This window comes from Dromiciops gliroides, chromosome 6 (genome assembly GCF_019393635.1).
Source record: "Dromiciops gliroides isolate mDroGli1 chromosome 6, mDroGli1.pri, whole genome shotgun sequence".
Lineage (NCBI taxonomy): Eukaryota > Metazoa > Chordata > Mammalia > Microbiotheria > Microbiotheriidae > Dromiciops > Dromiciops gliroides.
This window is the reverse complement of record NC_057866.1, coordinates 230,948,630-230,968,610: the sequence shown is the minus strand read 5'-3', so window position 1 is coordinate 230,968,610 and position 19,981 is coordinate 230,948,630. Positions and strand designations below refer to the sequence as shown.

The 19,981-nt window shown below is 38.9% G+C and overlaps 1 pseudogene; it reads left to right on the top strand.

The window, feature by feature from the left end:
* LOC122732238 overlaps positions 1-19,981 on the top strand; it is a 29,539-nt pseudogene that overhangs the window by 7,675 nt on the left and 1,883 nt on the right.

Sequence of the window (19,981 nt, the reverse complement as noted above, 5' to 3'; positions counted from 1 at the left end):
CTTATTTGATCCTCACAACCACTATGAGAGGTGGTTGCTGCTGTTGTTCAGTTATTTCAGTCCAGTCCAACTCTTCATGACCCCGTTTGGGGTTTTCTTGGCAAAGATACTGGAGTGATTTGTCATTTCCTTCTCCAGCTCATTTTACAGATGAGGAAACTGAGGTAAACAGAGTTTAAGTGACATTCCTAGGGTCATATGGCTCCTAAGTGTATGGAGCCAGGTTTGAACTCAGATCTTTTTGACTCCAGGCCCAGTGCACCACCTAGCTTCCCTATCCAGCTCAGGAAAACCAGGATAGAAATATATCATTTTACAGGAGTTCTCACAATGATTTACAAACCAAAATGTTGATGAACACTTAAGAACAAATGTTTGTGGCCACCCAGTGGCAATGGGGTGAATGGAAGTGTAGAATCTTGATATGTTCAGGGACATCAAAGACAGAGCAGACAAACAATGATCAAGAAATCCAATGAGAAACTATACTGATTTCTTCCACCCTAGAACTGCACAAAAAGTCAATCATAATCCTTTCCCTGACAGCCAAGATACCAAAAAGGAAGAAGGCCAACAGAAAGAAGGTGACCCCAGATCCTGCTGTTAGGAAGAAGCAGGAGGCAAAGAAAGCGGTCAACCCTTTGCTTGAGAAGTAACCCCAAAACTATGGTATTGGTCAAGACATCCAGCCTAAAAGGGGCCTGACCAGCTTTGCCTAATTGTCTTGATGCATCAAACTATAACACTGAAGGTCGGTCCTTTATAAGCATTTGAAAGAGCCACCAGCAATTATTCAATTCACCCAGTCTTTGAATCATCAGACAGTTACTCAACTGCTTAAACTGGCCCACAAGTTTAGACCTGAAACAAAGCAAGAAAAGAAAAGAAAAGAAAGTCTACTGGGTCAAGATGAGATGAAAGCTACAAACCATGAGAATGTTCTTACAGAGAGAGACACCTGTCCTCAGAGGAGATGTTAACATGATTACTACCCTGGCACAAACGAAAACAAGAAATGTTTGTGGTGATTGCACATAATGAAGACTCTGCTGAGTTAGAGGTCTTCTTACATGTGTTATATACTTTATATACAAAAAGTGTGTGTGTGGGGGTGGGATTCTTATTGTATCATCAGTGATAAAGCCATACTTAGTCCCTTAGTTCCCAGAAAGCCCTGCATGATCCTTGTTTTCAAAAAGGTTAACCATGAAGACAAGGAATCTTTGGTTGAGCTGGTAGAAGCCATGAAGACTAATGACAATGGCAGATATGGGGGTGTTGACATCCTGGGTTCAAATTCAGTAACTCATTGACCAGTAGGAAAGAGCAAAAAAAAGGAACTTAAAACCAAACTGGATTAAATGTATGTTTGATTTCTTCCTCCATATAAATAAAAACATCAACAAAAGGAAAGTCAACCATAATCCTCCTAGCACTAAGAAAGCAATCAGCCAGCAAACCCAACATTAGTGTGGTATAAACTCTCAGCATGGGACCAGTCATGGACACATCATAGCTTGCAAGATGCTTTATCCAGAGGAAGCAATAATGAAGGGCTTCCCTAAGAAAGATCCAGGGTGATCAGATAATCCCAAGGTGAGGACAGGAGAAACCCCACAGATCAACAGTAGGCTGTTGGGGTGCCAGGGTGCTCATTTCTGTTCACTCCATATGCAAATGAGTCTGGAGTCCCTAATATTGTGCTAAGATGCCAGAAAAGACCATGAGCTCCAGTATTTTAAACTTCAAAGATTAGGGGTATCCTAACCCCAGAAGCTGAAGAGGTAAGTCAGTCAAAGAAAACACCAAACAGCCTCAATAATTATTGTAAATCTAGAGACTACCCCAAAAGAAGGCATGAGTAATTCCATACCAACATCAAGCTGGGACTGAAAGGGAAATAATGAATTTTCCATTAAGGATTACATGTTACCTGGAGCAGGAGTTTGTACTCTGGCTAGATTTCAGGACAATCTGTGAATTTGGATGGGGAAAAATTACGACTTTATTTGCATTAACTTCTGACTAAAACTTAGCATTTCCTTCCATTAGAAATTTAAAAAAATATATTCTGAATAAGATGCCATAGGTTTTACCAGGCTGGCAAAGGAGTACATTACACAAACATGCATGTGTGCTTGAGCAAATACACACACATAGAGGCGCACACATGTACACACAGGTTGAGGACTCTTAACCTAGAAGAAACAAAGCAAGAGACATACAGTAGAATAAAATCTCAAGAGGAGGGCATTAGAAGGACAATAAATAACCTAGAAAAGAAAATCTCTTAGAAATGGACTGCCTCCTTTGACCAGTTCAGATGAGAGGGAAGTCCAACTTTCAGCTGCATCTCCCAACTGCTTCCTCCTTTTTTGTATAAATATCTATAACAATCCAATTATTTGAGATGTTCCCTAGCCTTTCTCTCACTTGCCTCTCCCCAACAGTATATTAATTGTCCCTTATATTTCCATTCTTCTTTTAAGATCATTAAGATATAACAGAATCACTCTTGGGTCTTCTATCTAACTAGACTAATTCTATGAGCCCTTATGATGATAGAGTTCACAGAAGACACATGTGTGATCTTCCCAGATTACAATGTAAGCAATTAATCCTGATTTTGTCCCTAATGATTGTTAGTTCACATTTTCCTTTTTATGCTTCTCATGACTCCTGCATTTTCACTCCAAAATGTCTATGCAGCTTTGGTCTTTTCATCAGGTAAGCTTAGAAGTCCTCTATTTCATTAAAATCTATTTTTTGCCCAACAGGAATGTACTCAGTTTTGCTAGATAAGTTATTCTTAGCTTTAAGCCTCTATCATTTGCCTTGTGGAATATCGTATTCCAAGTTCTTTGCTTCTTTGACATGGTAACTGCTAAATCTTGTGATCCTGATTGTACTTCTTGTTACTTAATTTTTTTTCTTTCTCCCTGCTTGCTGTATATTTTCTTTGACCTCAAAGCTCTGAATTTTGGTTATAATGTACTAAAAGATCTGACTAATATTCTCATGTTTTCCAGGGAAGTTGTTTGCTATTTGATACCTCTCATTTTCTTCCATTTTTAGGCTTTTTACTTTGTTTTAATATTTCCTGTTGTCTTGTGAATCTTGTTTGATCCATTCTAATTTTTATTACATTTGGGACTTGGGCAAGGTTTTGTACCTTTTGCTCCAATCTATTAATTCTCCAATTCTTTCTTCTATTGCCCTCACTTCTTTTCCAATTTACTTCTTTAATGTTGTCATTTCATTTATTAAAACATTTAGGGTCCTGTTGCTGAGTACTGAGTCTTGTTATTCTAGCAACTTACAGATAGCTCCTACTTTGGATTTTCAGATGTTCAAAGCTCCCAAAGTTGTCTGATCCAGGACACAGTCTGATTGCTGCCTCCTCTGTTGTGAACCCTGAAAGTTATTGCCCTGAATTTAGGTCTTTGGGGATGCCCTGTTTGGAGTTGGACTTAACAGCTATCATCAGCCTGCTGGAAAGCTCTGTTGGTTCAGAATGACAGAATTATAGTCCTCTCTTTGGTCTGGGATTCCTACCTTGCTTCTGAGGCCCTGCTCAGCTCCTGAGGTCCAAGCCACATAGTTGCTTCTTGCTTCAGTACTTGCTCCTTGCTAGGAAAATAACATAGAGCCTTTGATTACTCCTTATTATGGAATACCACCCCCAGTCTCAGGTCCCCTCCTTAGTCAGCCCTGGATCTATGATCCAGAACTAGATAGTGAGTTACTGAAAAGATAATAGCATCTCTTCCTGGACCCTAAAAAAAGTTTAGAGTCCTTTGTCCTGGATCTGGGATATCTTCCTGCCCTATAGCTGTGCTACAGTGTTCTGTGAGGCAGACTCCTGGCCAGATCCTGTTTCCAGAATCCTCTCTGTCTCCACATGCAGGTCTGAAGTAGAAGCATAACTCATTCTTTTTTTTATTCTGAATAGAATTTTATTTTCCAAAATGTATGTAAAAACAAAATTTTAACATCAACTTTTAAAAAATTTTGTGTTCCAACTTCTCTTCCTCCCTCCATCCCCCCCCCCCCAAGAACTCAAGCAATTCAAAATAAGTTGTACATGAGTAGTCATGGAAAAATTCCCATATTAGCTAGTTGTGAGAGAAAACAGTCAAAAAACCCAAAACTTTATATTAAGGAATTGTCAAAGAGGAAATGAAAAAAAACTTTTAATGTGTTTCCATCTGTTTTCAGATACTATCAGTTCTTTCTCTGCAGATGGGCTGCAATCTTCATAAGTCTTTCAGGGTTATATTGGATCATTGCCTTGCTGAAAATAACCACATGCTTCCCAGCAGATCATCCCCAACAATTGTTGTTATTTTGTATATAGTACGTTTCACTCTGCTTCAGTTCATGTAGGTCTTTCCAGGTTTTCCTGATAGTATCCTGTTCATCATAACCTTTATATAGTACCTTAAGCTTGACAGAGAATTTTCTTCATAAAAGCCCAGCAAAGTAGATACCATATGTTTTGCCATTATAATTAATCATCATAACTATTTCCCTCCATCCCACTCCCTTCCCATGACATTTACTCTATCTTCTTCTTACCTATTCCTCCTCAGAGGTGTTTTACTTCTGACTATCCTCTCCCTCACTCTGCACTCCCTTTTTCCACCCTTCCTTCCTTGTCCTCTTCCCCTCCTATTTTCCTGCAGGGTTAAATAGATTGCTCCTCCCAATTGGGTATGAAAGCTATTCCCTCCATGAGCCTACTCCAATGAGATCAGGGTCCCTGAGCTAATTCTGTGTTCTAAATTTTTCCTCCTCCTTCCCTCCTCAACCCTCCCTATGAGACCAAGCAATTCAATATGTCATACTGGTGCAGTAATGCAGAACATCTTCATCTTCCTTGAAAGTGTTTTGCTTTTTACTGCTCTCTCCCCCAATCTTCCCTTTCCTCCTTCCCTTCTCCCCCCCTTTTCTCCCTCCCCCCCAGGGCAAAAATATATTACTATACCTACTTGAGTATGTATGTTAGTCCTTCTTTGAGCCAATTCTGATGATATTAAGGTTCACTCACTCCCCAACTCCTTCCCCCTATTCTCCTCCCCTTCTTAAGCTTTTTCTTGTTTCCTTCATGTGTACTACCTCTCCCCAGACCATCTCTCCCCTTCTCCCTCCCCCAGTCTATTCCTCTTACACCTCAACCTTATTTTAAAGATGTCATCATGGAATAGTTAGGTGGCACAGTGGACAAAGCACCAGCCCTGGACCCAGGAGGCCCCAAGCCCAAATCCAGCCCCAGACATAAGACACCCCACCCTGTTTGCCCTACAAAGAAATGCTTTACAGATATCATCCCTTCATATTCAGTTCAGCCCTGTCTTCTGTGAATTTCTTGTGAAGACTTTTTTTGTTTTGTTTTGTTTTTTGGTGAGGCAATTGGGGTTAAGTGACTTGCCTAGGGTCACACAGCTAGTAATTGTCAAGTGTCTGAGGTCACATTTGAACTCAGGTTCTCCTGAGTCCAGGGCTGGCGCTCTATCCACTGTACCACCCAGCTGTCCCTGAATTTCTTACTGAGATAGTTCTTATGATTTCAAAGTATTATCTCCCATGTAGGAATGTAAACAGTTTGATCTTTTAATATCCCTCATGAAGTCTTTTTCCTGTTTACCTTTTTATGCTTCTCCAGGATCTTGTATTTGAAAGTCAAATTTTCAATTCAGTTCAGGTCTTTTCATCACAAATGCTTGAAAGACCTCTTTCTCATTGAAATCCCATTTTTGCCTCTGAAAAATTATACTCAGTTTTGCTGGGTACATGATTTTTGGCTGAAGTCCCAGTTCCTTTGCCCTCTGAAATATCATATCCCATGCCCTTTGGTCCTTTAATGTAGAAGCTGCTAGATCTTGCTTTATCCTTATTGGAGCTCCACAGTATTTGAATTCCTTTTTTCTAGCTGCTTGCAGAATTTTTTCCTTGACCTGGGAGTTCTGGAATTTGGCTACAATATTCCTGGAGGTTTTCCTTTTGGGATCTCTTTTAGGAGGTGATCAGTGGATTCTTTCAATTTCTATTTTAGCTTCTGCTTCTAGAATATCAGGGCAATTTTCCCTCACAATCTCTTGGAGGATGGTGTCTAAGCTTTTGTTTTGGTCATGGTTTTCAGGTAGTCCAATGATTTTCAAATTATCTCTCCTGGGGCAGCTAGGTGGTGCACCGGCCCTGGAGTCAGGAGTACCTGAGTTCAAATCTGGCCTTAGACACTTAACACTTACTAGCTGTGTGACCCTGGGCAAGTCACTTAACCCCAATTGCCTCACTAAAAAAAAAAAAATTATCTCTCCTGGATTTATTTTCTAGGTCAGCTGTTTTTCCAAGGAGATATTTCACATTGCCCTCTATTTTTTTCATTCAATTGGATTTGCTTTACTGTGTCTTGGTTTCTCATAAGGTCACTAGCTTCCATTGGTTCAATCCTAATTCTTAGGCAGTTATTTTCATCAGACAGTTTTTTAATCTCCTTTTCCATTTGCCTTTTCAAACTGTTGACTTTTTTCTCATGACTCTCCTACATCGCTCTCATTTCCCTTTCCATTCTTTCCTCCTTTTCTCTACATCTTCTTTCTATTTCTCCTACTTTCTCTTCAAAGTCCCTTTTGAGAGCTTCCATAGCCTGAGACCAGTTCATATTTTTCTTGGAAGCTTTGGATGTTGGAGTTTTGACCCTGTTATTATCTTCTTCTTCTTCTGAGGTTGTATTGTGGTCTCTACCTTATCCCCAAAGAAGTTTTCGATGGTCTTCTGCTTTCTCTGCCTACTCATCCTGGCTTACTATTTCTTGGCTTTTAACTCATCTTAAAGTGTGGCACTGCTTCCAGGACACACTGTTCAAGCCACAGCGTGGCCCCAGGGGATGGTTGGGCTTCTTCTCAGTCTGCTTGGCCTCACTTTCATTTGATTTTAAACTCTCTACTGGGGTGGGGGGGCTGCTTCTCAGCTCCACTCCTGTTCTCAGCTTCAGAGGGTCCCAGGTGTTTTGGGTGGAGGGGGGGCAGGCTTTAATCTCACCTGGCCTGTTCTCAGGTCCGGAGATAACCTCAGGCCTACTTTACTAAGCTCCCCTGCTCCCCTTCCCCACCTGGGTCTCCCACCACTCAAGATTTCTTCCTGGTTGCCTGCTGGGGTGGGACAGTCGAATCCTTCCCCCCAGTCCACTGGTACCCCTGCACTTATGCCCCCCAGGCCAGCCATTCAGTCTAACCGCGGCTCCATTCCAGAAGACACCGGTGCTGCAGCTGATTCAGAGGCACTGGGGCAAATCGCCCTGGTGGGTGTCTGGTATGTTGGCCCCATTGCAGTCTTAGGCTTTATTTGTGGCCCAGCATGGCCCCCTGAACTCTATCTATAGCTGGAGAAAACTCTCAGCCCGTATTTTTGTGTGTTTTTCTGCCCCAAGGGTACTTTTATTGCTATTTTTGGGGTTATTGTATCAGGAGCCCCATGGGTTTAATGTCTTTCCTCCGCCATCTTGGCTCTGCCAGCATAACTCATTCTTTTCTTGGATTTTTTTAAATAAATATTTCATCCAGTGCATTTTCTAGATCTGTTCACTAGAGTTCTTTGGAGGAGAGTTTGTTATGCTTCTCCTTGCTACTCAACCATCTTGGCTCCTGTCTAAGATTATCTCCTAAACAACTGGGGAGTAGATGGACAAATGTTGGTATATGAATGTAATAGAACATTATTGCATCACAAGGAATGGTGAAAGAAGTTATTTCAAAGAAACACAAGTAATGAACTGATACAGAGTGAAATGAGTAGGATAAGGAGAACAAATTATATGAGAACAATATTGTTGTAAAGAAAAACAACTGAAAAAGACTCAAGAACATTGATCTCAATGCAATGAGCAGCTGTGGCTCTAGAGGACCTCCTGACAGAGGGTGAACACAATATGCAGAAAGAGGTATACAATTTTGAACATGACAAGTATATGGATTTATTTGGATATTGGTTATAGGTATTTTCTTTCTCTAAGTTTTAAATTTTAAATTGGGGGTAGAGAGGAGTTGAGGTAGCAATAATAATAGCTTCCTCTTTTGGTGTTCTACTTTGTGTATAGAAATGCTCTTTTTATCATTAAATTTCATATTAAAAATAAATTTTTAAAGTAAAAACAATGGGTTGTTTGGCATACATACTAGATTTCATAAAATCAAGATGGTCAACTGGGAAGCCAAAAATTTAGGGATCTGAGTTCATGGTCTAATTTGGGGGTCAGGGATAGATGCAATGAGTGAAGAAGTCCTGCTTCAATAGCTCATCCCTGTATGGGGCTACTACCTATGAAAAAACTGTTGCAAGTTCTACTTAAATTTTTTTTTAGTATAATCTCTAAGTTGGACTTCACCTGCTATCCAAAGACCAGCCCGGTTCATTATGGAGATACTCATCACTATCAAGTTGACCCTCGGAAACCCATAAAACAATGAAAAATACAAAGTGACCCTCAATCCTATGCATCTCTCTTCCCATTTTTAAACATAATTTTCATTTTATTTTACTCTTTTACTAAGAATAAGTATTTATTTTCTCCCATCTTCCCCCCTTCTCCCATTAAAAAAGGAAAAACAGGTCTCTTGGAACAAATATATTCAAGCAAAATGAATTCCTGCATTGGACTTGTTTTATTCTGTATCTTGAGTCCGTTGCTACTCTGTGATGGGTAGATTGGTTCATCATAGGTCCTTTGGAATTGTAGCTGACCATTGCATTGATCAGAATTCTGAAGTCTTTCAAAATTGTTTAACTTTACAATGTGGTTATTGTATAAGTTGTTCTTATTTTGCTCACTTTACCCTTCATTAGTTCAAACAAGTCTTCCCAGGTTTCTCTGAAACTGTCCCTTTCTGATTTCCCTTTTTTTCCATAGTAACAGTGGTAATGTGGAAGGGAGGGGTAGAAGATACTATACACTCACAAAGTTTTTAGACCATATGTAAACATTTGTTGATTTTATAAATGGGAAGTTTTTGTCAAATATCCAAGATAAAATGAGGCTAGAGAAATCAATATTGACACATTATAAATATGCAACCACTAGGCGGGGCTGTTGCCCCTAGCCTGAGCCTATTCACAATAAAAACAATGCATGTGGTAATCCTATGCTGACCCTAGTAGCTCCATCTAAAATTTTTGAAGGTAGCTCCTGAAGAGTTCTAAGTTTTTTTGTGGTTACTAAAGAAACAGTGACTTCTTTTCTTCAGATATGCCTATTTCTGGGTTGCACTGCTTCTCTCATTAGTCTAAGGGGTGTGGTCAGTGTCATAAAAGCTCTTAAACCACCACCCTACTGGGTAAATTACTCTCTTCCCTCCTCTTGTCACTGATTCTAGGCACAAAAAGAGACAAATAACATCTTCAATAGCCCAGGACTACCAATGAACTCTAATAATACGCTATGGTGATGTCATAGTGCTAATCTTGCTAACATTGGCCTCCTAGCCTCTGATGGCTGATATTCCTTTGATCATTACAAGACATTTCTCCTCCAGCTTGCTGCTGGATGTTGCTCTGCTAGACAAAGTCTCTTCCAGATGCTGCTGGACATATATTCTCTACAGTTGGCCATAGTTTCCACTAACTCCATCTATTGGCTGAACTGCTGTCATGTTCTTTTAGCTTAAAGCTTATATTAGGATTTTTTTCCAGTTCTTTTTCTTCTTTTAAAGAAAAAACCCTTACCTTAGGGTGGGCAGAAGAGTCTCTCTTTTCTTGTTTCCTTAGAGTCTCAGCTCTTAGACTTCTTAAGACCTTAACTGCCAAATGCCTTAGAATAAAAAGCTGGTTTGACTCTACTAGCTAATGCCCAGAGGCTTATTCTTTTCTCTGGACTCCCCGGCCTAGTCTGGCATTTTGGGCTGTCAGAGACCTCACACTACATTATGGTAATTATTCTACATAGTTTCCATTTTCATTTATAAAAAATAGAAAACAAACTAAGAAATTGTCTCATAATTACCAAAGGGCTTTGGGTATTCTGGGTTCCCCAGTTTTAAAAAATCTAAATCTCCTTCCCTCATGTCAATGAGTAGAGGAAGAAAAATAATCAGATCCATCGATTGATGAGTCAATATTCAGACATATATGGATACAGGAAGCGAGGAAGGTAACTATATTGATATTTTCCATATCAATAGGTCCAAATGAACGTAAAAGAAAGAAATCGAGAACTTGTTCAAGTTTCCAAGTGAAAAACTAAAAATAGCAAAAGGTGAAAAAACAGAACTTGGGAAAAACTGCTCCATGAGAGCCAAGACTGTTTTCTTTTTGTCTGTGTATCTCCAGCACCTGGCATGGTGTCTGGCACATAGTAGGTGTTTAATAAAGATCTGATGATTAATTGGTTGATTTAATCTGGAAAATAGAAGGCTACTGAAATAATTGATTCTGAAAAAACCTTCAAAAATAGGCAAAGTCAAAGGTTACTGTGTGTAGGGTATTACTTTGTTCTATCCACATGGGCCTCAACAAGTGGAAATGGTCTTAAATTTGATTCAGATGCAAAATGAAGAACTTCCTGCCAATGTGTTACAGAAATACAGACTTGCAAGATCTGAAAGTTAAAAGAGACTTCAGAAACCATCTAGCCTAAGCCACATTTGAACAAGAAACCTTTCTACAGCATCTGGCATCTAGTTACCCAGTCTTCACTTGAAGGTAGTGAGGGAAAACTCACCAGCTCTCAATGCACCCCATTCTATCTACTTCCCTTTGAAATTACCATCCCTCTTCTTTGCAAATATGAGTTATTTGCATTCTGATTCCCCTGTTAGAGCTTCTTGAAGACAGGGACTGAATTTTTACCTTTCTTTTTTGTCCTATCCCTAGTGCTTAGCACATAAATCAATAAGTGCTTGTTGATTGATTGACTTAATTGACAAGCTCTAATCATCAGGAGTGTTTCCTTAGATTAAGCCTAAATTTGCCTCTTCACAACCTCTGCCCATTGGTCCTGATTCTGCCCTCTGTGGTCAAACAAAACAAGACTCGTCCACATGACAATCTTTTACGTACTTGAAGACATTATAATGCCCCACCTAAGTCTTCTCCAGGCTAAACATCTCCAGTTCCTTCAATCAATCCTCATATACAGGACATTTTTGTTCCCCTCCTGTGGGTGCCTCCAGTTTATAAAAGTCCCTCCTAAATATGGTGCTCAGAACTAAAGACAATATATAGCAAGGTGTGGTCTGATAAGGGCAAAGCACTGTGAGATGGCCCCATTCCTAATTCTGGATACTATGTTAAGTTTATAAAAAACACATTGGCTTTTTTGGCCACAATATCTCTCTGTTGACTCATGTTTATTTTAGTACATTAAAAGTCTCCAGATCTTTTTTCAAATGACCTATTGTCTTGTTATGCTTCCCCCATCTTATATGTGTGAAGTTGATTACTGTCGGTGGGTCTGCCTATCTCAATTCTCTCCTCTCTCCAGTCCATCTTCCATTCAGCCACTAAAGTGCTTTTTCCTAGTGCATTATTTGGCATTCAAAGCCATAACCATTTGTAACCCAGCCCCTTCCCACATTTCTAGTCTTCTTACACCTCATTCCTTCAACACATATTTTTAATCCAGGGATATGGATTTCCTGGCTGTTCAATAAATGAGACACTCCACCTCTCAGCTCCTGGTGTTTTCTCTGGTTGTCCCTCATGCCTAGAACAGGCTCCTTCCTCTGATCTGTCTAATGCCCTTCCTGACTTTAAGTCCCAAATAAAATTTCATTTTTTACTGGAAGTCTTTCCCAACCCCTCTTAATTCTAAGGCCTTCCCTCTGTTAATTATTTCCTGTTGATCCTATATTTAGCTTGCTTTGCATATATTTGTTTGCATGTTGTCTCCCCAATTAGATTGTAAGCTCCTTATGGGAAGGGACTGTTTTTTGCATCTTTTGTTATCTCCAGTGCATGTGTGTATACACACACACACACACACACACACATATATATACATATACATCTATATCTACATATCTCCTGACATTTAGTAGGTAATTAATTAATTAAAATCTATAATTAAGTAAATTAAATTAATTAATTAAATTTAACAATTAATTGAAATTCTTTAAATAATTAAATAAAATTAATTAAATAAATTAATACAACTTCATGGAGTTATTGATTTATTGATCTTACTAGATTCAGAGCAACAATTTTGCTCACCAAGGTCTTTTTGGATATTGATACACTGTGTTGCCTCTATCACCAAGTTTTGGATCATTTGAGAAAATGAAAAAATATGATATCTTCTTATATTGAAATATACTCTATATCTAAACAATTGATTTAAAATGTTGAACAGAACATGGTTAAGCACAGATCCTGGGAACATTCTACTGAATACTATGATGACATTGGACTATTAATGATTATCTTTTTTTACTTCTCAAACTTTATGACTATTCCAACTCAACAATGATTTTTTTAAGCCTTTTCATCTGTTCTCAAACTGCCTTAGCTGAGAACATTGCTTTGTGTTTTACTGAAAAAAAAAATGAGGCCGTTCACCAAGAGCTCCTTCTCCCCTGCTCATCTCACATCACTAGATTGATTCTGCCACTATTTCCTCTTTTAACTCTGTCTCACAGGAAGTGGACCTTCTCTTACAAACCCTCTAACTATACAAATGATCCCATTCTATCTATCTTCATCATATTGCTCTCTTTCTATCATCCCTATACTAACTAATGTTCAATCTCTCCCTGTCTACTGGCTGCTTCCAATCTCTTTATAATGTCTCCCTTAGTCTCAAAAATCCCTCACTTGATCCATCTATCCTTGCTAGATATCATCTTGTATCTCCCCTCATTTTTATAAATAAAATTCTTTAAGAAGGCCATCTACAATGGGTGCCTCCATTTCCTTTCCTCTTACTCTCTGCAGTCTGATTTCTAACCTCAGCATTCTCCCAAAACTATTCTCTCCAAAGTTACCAATGATCTTTTTTTTGGTGGTGGTGGGGGCAATGAGGGTTAAGTGACTTGCCCAGGGTCACACAGCTAGCAAGTGTCAAGTGTTTGAGGCTGGATTTGAACTCAGGTCCTCCTGAATCCAGGGCCAGTGCTTTATCCACTATGCCACCTAGCTGCCCCCCACCATGATCTCTTAATTGCCAAATATAATTACTTTTTTTCAGTCCTTATCCTTCCTGACTTCTCTATAACTTTGGATAATGCTAATGATTCTCTTCTCCTTGATCCTTTCTTCTCTCTGGATTCTGACACCATTGCTTTCTCCTAGCTCGCTTCCTACTGGTCTGATCACTCCTTAGTTTCCTTTGCTGGATCTGCATCAAGGTCATGACTACTAAAGATGGATGTTTCCCAAAGCTCTGTTGTGAGTTCTCTTCTCTTTCTCCTCTCTACTATTTCACTTGGTGATCTCATCAGCTTCAATGGATTAAATTATCATCTTTGTGCATATTATTTTCAACTCTATTTATCCAATCTTAATCTGTCTCCTTGGCCATCTCAAACTTAATGTGCCATACATATATTAAACATGTCAAAACTGACCTAATTTTCCCCAAACCCCTACTTCTTCCTAATTTGCTTATTACCATTTTTATTCAATCTTATTTTAAGATCTAACTTCTCTCTCCCACCTGCCTCTTAAGAAAACAATAAAAACAATACCTGTTACAAATATGTATAGTCAAGCAAAAAATTCTTGAATTAGCCATGATCAAAAAAAATGCTTTAATCTATATGAGTCTATCACCTCTCTGTCTGGTACTATGTTTCATCATGATTCTCCTTAAACTGTGATTAGTTTCCTTGTGTTGATCAGAGTTGCTAGAGTTCAAAGTTGTTTCCCTTTACAATATTATTGTTGTTGATAAATTGTTCTTCTAGTTCTGTTTATTTTGCTTCAGTTCATAAGAGTATTCCTAGGTTTTTCTAAAAACATCCACTTTATAATACAATAGAATTACATCATAGATTGTTCAGCCATTCCCCAATTGACAGGCATCCCTGCAGTTTCCAATTTTTTGCTACAACAAAAAGAGCTGCTACAAATATTTTTAATGTATTGATTTTTCTCTTTCTTTGAACTCTTTAGCATATAGACCTAGTAGTGGTATCTCTGGGCCAAAGAGAATGCACAGCCTCATAAATTTGGGGGCATAGTTCCAATGGCTAGGACAGTTTATAGCTCATCAATAATGCATTAATTAATTAATCTGTTTTCCCCAAATCCCCCCAGTTTTTGTTTCCTTTGGGGGCAGGGCCAATTTTACCAATCTAATGAGTTTAAGGTAGTATCTTATATCTTAGACTTGTTTTAATTTGTATTTCTCTGATTATTGGTTTGTGAATTTTTTGTTTTTTGTTTTTTGGTGGGGCAATGAGGGTTAAGTGACTTGCCCAGGGTTACACAGCTAGTAAGTGTCAAGTGTCTGAGGCCAGATTTGAACTCAGGTCCTCCTGAATCCAAGGCCAATGCTTTATCCACTGAGCCACCTAGCTGCCTCCTGATTATTGGTAATTTAAAATTTTAATATGCCTATTGATAATTTAGATTTCTTTCTCTGAAAACTATTCATATCCTTTGACCATTTATTGTTTGCTTGCATATTACTATTGAGGCACCATCATTTCTCTTGGTAACCCAAGGTCACAACCTAGATTTTATCTTTGAAATCTCAATCTCTCTTACCCCTTATATCCAATCTGCTCCCAAATCTTGTGCATTCTACCTTTCAAACGTCTCTCATATATACCTCATCTCTTATGATTCTGCCACCACCTTGGTGAGAACCTTCATCACCTCACACCTGAAATAGCAGTGGCCTTCTGGTTAATCTCCCTGCTTCAAGATACTTCCCCCCTCCATCCTCCACTAAACTATCAAAGCACAGCATGTTATCATCCTATTCAATAAACTCAAGTGGCCCTCCATTGTCAGCAGGATCAAATGTAAAATCTCCTGTTTGGCTTTTAAAGTTCTTCACAACCCGGCTTCCTCCTATCTGTCCAACTGTCTTATACCTTCCTTCCCTCCATGTGTTCTATGATCCAGTGTCACTATCTTCCTAGTTGTTCCCAGAACAATACACTCCATCTCCTAGCTCTATGTATTTTCTTTTGTTTTATATATATGTATGTATATGTATATGTGTATATGTATATGTGTGTATATGTATATGTATGTGTATATACACATGCATATATACATATATGTATGTGCATATATACAAATATAATATGTAAATAAACCTGTAATGTATAATATGTAATAATAAAATTATATATTAAAAACACTACATTTGTATATTTACATATTCAATTTTGGTTGTTGTTTAGTCATCTTAAGTTGTGTCTGACTTTCCATACCGCATTTGGTGTTTTCTTGGCAAAGATCCTGGAGTGGTTTGTCATTTCCTTCTCTAGCTCATTTAAAGATGAAGAAACTGAGGCAAACAAGATTAAGTGACTTGCCCAAGATCACACAGCTACTAAGTAAGCTGAGGCCAGATTTGAACTCAGGAAGATGAGTCTTCCTGACTCCAGGCCTGGCTCTTTATCCACTGTGTCACCTAGCTGCCCCAGATATTCAATGGCATCATTCTAAAGATTTATTTTGTCAAGGAGCAAAGTCAAACTCTCTGACTCAAAATTGCCATTTTCTCTATTTTGAAAATCAGAACAATTCCTTCCCTTCTCTAGCTATCCTGCCTCAGTTCTCTAGTTCTACATGATTGGAGAGATCACTGATACTGGCTCAGTGATCATAGCTACAAGTTCTCTTAGAACCCAGGGATATGGTTCACTGGTACCATGACTTGAACTCATTGGGGACAGTTAGGTGCTTTCTTTCTCTCTTTTCCCTTATCTTGGATTTCAATTCTACAGTGATCATTTTTGTTCTGTTCTTTTCGGTTCGCAGGATTTGAAATGAAAGAACTTAGCAACCAATCAGTGAACAATCAACAGGCACTGTGCTAAATTCTGGGAACACAAGCATAAGTAAATATGAGAGGCAATAAAGGCTTGAACTAGGGTGGTATCTGTGACAAGGGAGACAAGGGGGCATATGTGAGAGATTCTTATTGGATGTGTGAGGTGAGTGAGAGTGAGGAATTGAAGTTGACACTGAAAAGTTGCTAACCTGGAAGACTGGGTGTATGGAATATTACTTCAGAATAATGGGAAAACTGGAAAAAGGGGTGGGTTTGGTTAGAAAGATGATTTATTTTGCATAGGCTAAATTTGGGGTGTCTATAAGATATGTAATTCAACATTTCAAGAGGTAGTGATATAGGAATGAATCAGAAACAATAGCTATATAGGCAGTACACTTTGGTTTTCCATAAGGAATACTAGAAGTTGTTGATGCCAGCAAAAGTAGTGACAGAGGATTGAATAGCCCATCATCATCCAATATAGAAAGCAGGGAGATTATTGCAGTCTCCTGTATAGAATACACCATATTTGTCTTTCTGCCATGGCCAGATAATACAATCACAAAGAGCAGGCTGGCCTCCCTTCTAGAGAAGAAAGTAAAAGGGCTAGAAGCCCAACTTTCCACTCTCCAGATGATCAGGGAGAAGGAAATGATCCTTCTTTTAAAATGGAAAAAAATCTTTAAGGTAAACATAAAGAAAAAATATCTGAAAAGACAAAAGGAAATCCTGACCTGAGCCAGGAGTTTGGAGAGTAGAAGATCCCACAAAAAGGAGTAATAAGTAAGAGAAGCATCAGAGCTAAGTGAAAATTATAAGGCTCTTTTTGATGAGTGGGGATCAGGATCACTAGAGGAAGAAGTAGTTGTTTATACTCTAAGGAATTATGATGCGGAGCCATAGGTGGCATTAGGAGATAGGTCATATAGGATTGATTAAAAGAAAAGGAGAATGGAAGTAACTACCTCAGTACCCTTTGTCTGTTGTTGAGTTGTTTTAGTCGTGTCTTGACAAAGTTGCTGGAGTAGTTTGCCATTTCCTTTTTCAGTTCATTTTACAGATGAGGAAACTGAGGCAAACAGGGTTAAGTGACTTGCCCAGGGTCATACAGCTAGTAAGTATCTGAGGCCAGATTTGAACTAAGGAAGATTCCAAGTCTAGTGCTCTATCTACTGTGCCACCTAGCTATCCTATATTGTAAGCCAATGTTCTCTGTTGTCTTGGACCCCATCCCTAGAACCACTCTGAGCTTTCTCCTTATCCTGCCCAGATCTAGACCCTTCACCTCACTTCCTGTGCATCTTCAGACCATGAATTTAGACTCTGATTCTGAAACCAACAAAGGCTATGAGAAGTGGGTTTTACATTATCATTCCAGGATTCAGGCCCTCCTTCCTTTCTTTAAGGCTGTGTTGCCAGAAGCATCCACCAACCTCACTCTTTTCCTACATCCCTCTATTTCTACAGTGCCTTTATGTGTTACCTGTATTTCACCCGAATGTATGATCCTTGAAGACAGGGACTATTTTGATTGTGTGTGTATGTGTAATGTCAGATGTCAGCAGGATGATGTCAGAGGGATAGAAGATGAGGAGAAACAACAAAAAGGGAGCTCAGTGAATGACCTTGATTTTTTTTTTTTTTGCTAAGGCAATTGGGGTTAAGTGACTTGCCCAGGGTCACACAGCTAGTAAGTGTTAAGCGTCTGAGGCCGGATTTGAACTCAGATCCTCTTGACTCCAGGGCTGGTGCTCTATCCACTGTGCCACCTAGCTGCCCCATTGGCCTTGATTTTTTCAAAGTATAAAGAACAATTCTATGCTGAGAGCACAGATGGCATTGAGAAGAGATGAGAACAGCTACTGTGGTCAACAGAATAGGGAATTGATTAGAGAAGATGCATTACCTTGACATACTAAGGGCCCAGTGGACATGAGATAACAAAAATTTGTAGTGGACCAGTCAGTGTGGTTTTGTGATTTCTTCTAGTACCATTCAGCAGCATGATTAGTAGAAGCGAAGAAAGAAGATGATGGAAATAATGCAGGGTTATAGTATAGCAACGTGTAATAAGCAATCAAACAAGCCAAGAGATTTGAGCACAGAGGGCAATGACAAGTTCACCCAGAGATTATGATTGGGAAGGAAGGAGAAAGTAGCCAGAGAAGGAGAGATGACCTAGAAAAGTACTGAAGGGGGAGTGGAGGTGGAAATCATAGTGAAGACAAAGAGCAGAGTTAGGAATAAGGCAGAAATAGCTAGAAAGATAAAAGATTATGATAAGACAGAGGAATTTCTATAAATGTCTCTTTAAATATAAGTTTAAAAAAATCATTCCATATGTAAATTGTCTAATGAGTTTATCATTATCAGTCATTAGATAGGTTCCTTTTTTTCATTTCTCAATTGAATTATTTCTATTTATTATCTCATAAGTTCCTTCCTGAGAGTTTTGTATCCTTCCCTTGGACTGACCTCCCTGTACCATTTTAGGCTATGGAATACAACCTCTCCTTTTCTTTAAACCCATTGAAATCTACATTATTCTTGTCTTTTCTCTTTCCATCCTCAATTATAAAATGAGTGATCATTTCCTCTTAAAGGTCCCATCATTTCTACTTTAGCAACCAGTTCCTCCTTGTTGATCAGAAAAATAAGGTGCTAGGACAGTAGTTTTCCTCATTTGTTTCCTCCATCTCTTGAAAGATGAAATTATCATTAAGAAAAGTCAAGAATTTTTGAGCTGTTCTACTTTCAGAATAAATAGAACCCTAGGGGGCAGTTAGGTGGCAGTGGATAAAGCACTGGCTCTCAATTCAGGAGGACTTGAGTTCAAATCCAGCCCCAGCCACTTGACACTAGCTTTGTGACCTTAGGCAAGTCACTTAACCCTCATTGCCCCATGCAAAACAAAGAAACAAAGAAACAAATAGAACCCCAGCAGATGACTAGATCATAGAAGTCACCAAATATTATTTTACCATGTTTCTGATCCATTTCTTCCTTCTGTGAATGTCATAATACTCCTACATTATTAATATTGCATCTGTCTTTTTCTTGTTGCCCAAATGCTTTCTCATCATGACTTCTCCTTCTGGCTCCTGGATTTTCTCACATTAGCAACACTTCTTAATAAACAACACTATTCTCTACCTTCCATCTCCTACTTTATCTCTTATCTACATCCAATCTGTTACCAAGACCTGTCAATTTTACCTTTGCAACATCTCTTGAATACGTCCTCTTCTCTCTTCTGACTCTGCTACCACTCTGGTGCAGGCAAGTATCACCTCAGCTTAGATTATTGCAGTAGCCTATTGGTGGGTAGGTCTGCCTGCCTCATGTTTCTCCCCACTCCAAATCCATCCTTCATTCAGCCACTAAAGTGATTTTCTCCAAATACAGGGCCAATCATGTCATCCCCTAACCCTATTTAATAAACCCCAGTGGCTCCCTGTTGCCTCTAGGATCAAATACTCTATTTGACATTCAAAGCCCTTGATAACTCAGACCCACCCCTCTTACCCTTGCAGTCTTCTTCAACCTTATTCGCTGACAGGTACTCTTCAATCCAGTGACACTGGCCTTATGACTGATCCATGAACAAGATACACTATCTTTTGGTTCTTAACATTTTCTCTGACTGTCTCTCACACCTAGAATGTTCTCCATCTTTTGCTCTGCTTAATGTCTTCCTTGGTTTCCTTTAAGGACCAATTAAAATCCCACTTTCTACAGGAAGCTTTCACCAAGCTTTCTTAATTCCTTCCCTCTGTTAATTATTTCCTATTGGTCCTATAATGTTTGCTCTGCATATATTCATTTGCATGTTGAATTCCCCACTACATCATGAGTACCTTGAGAACACAAGTGTCTTTTACCTCTTTTTGTGTCCCCTGTGATTAGCACAGTTACTGGCAGGTAGTAAGTGCTTAATAAATGTTTTTTGTTTGATTGGTTGAAGTATTTGGTGGGCCTTCCCAGTCTTCTTCTCATCCTTCTACTCTCCAACTTCTGCATCAATCAATCAGGATT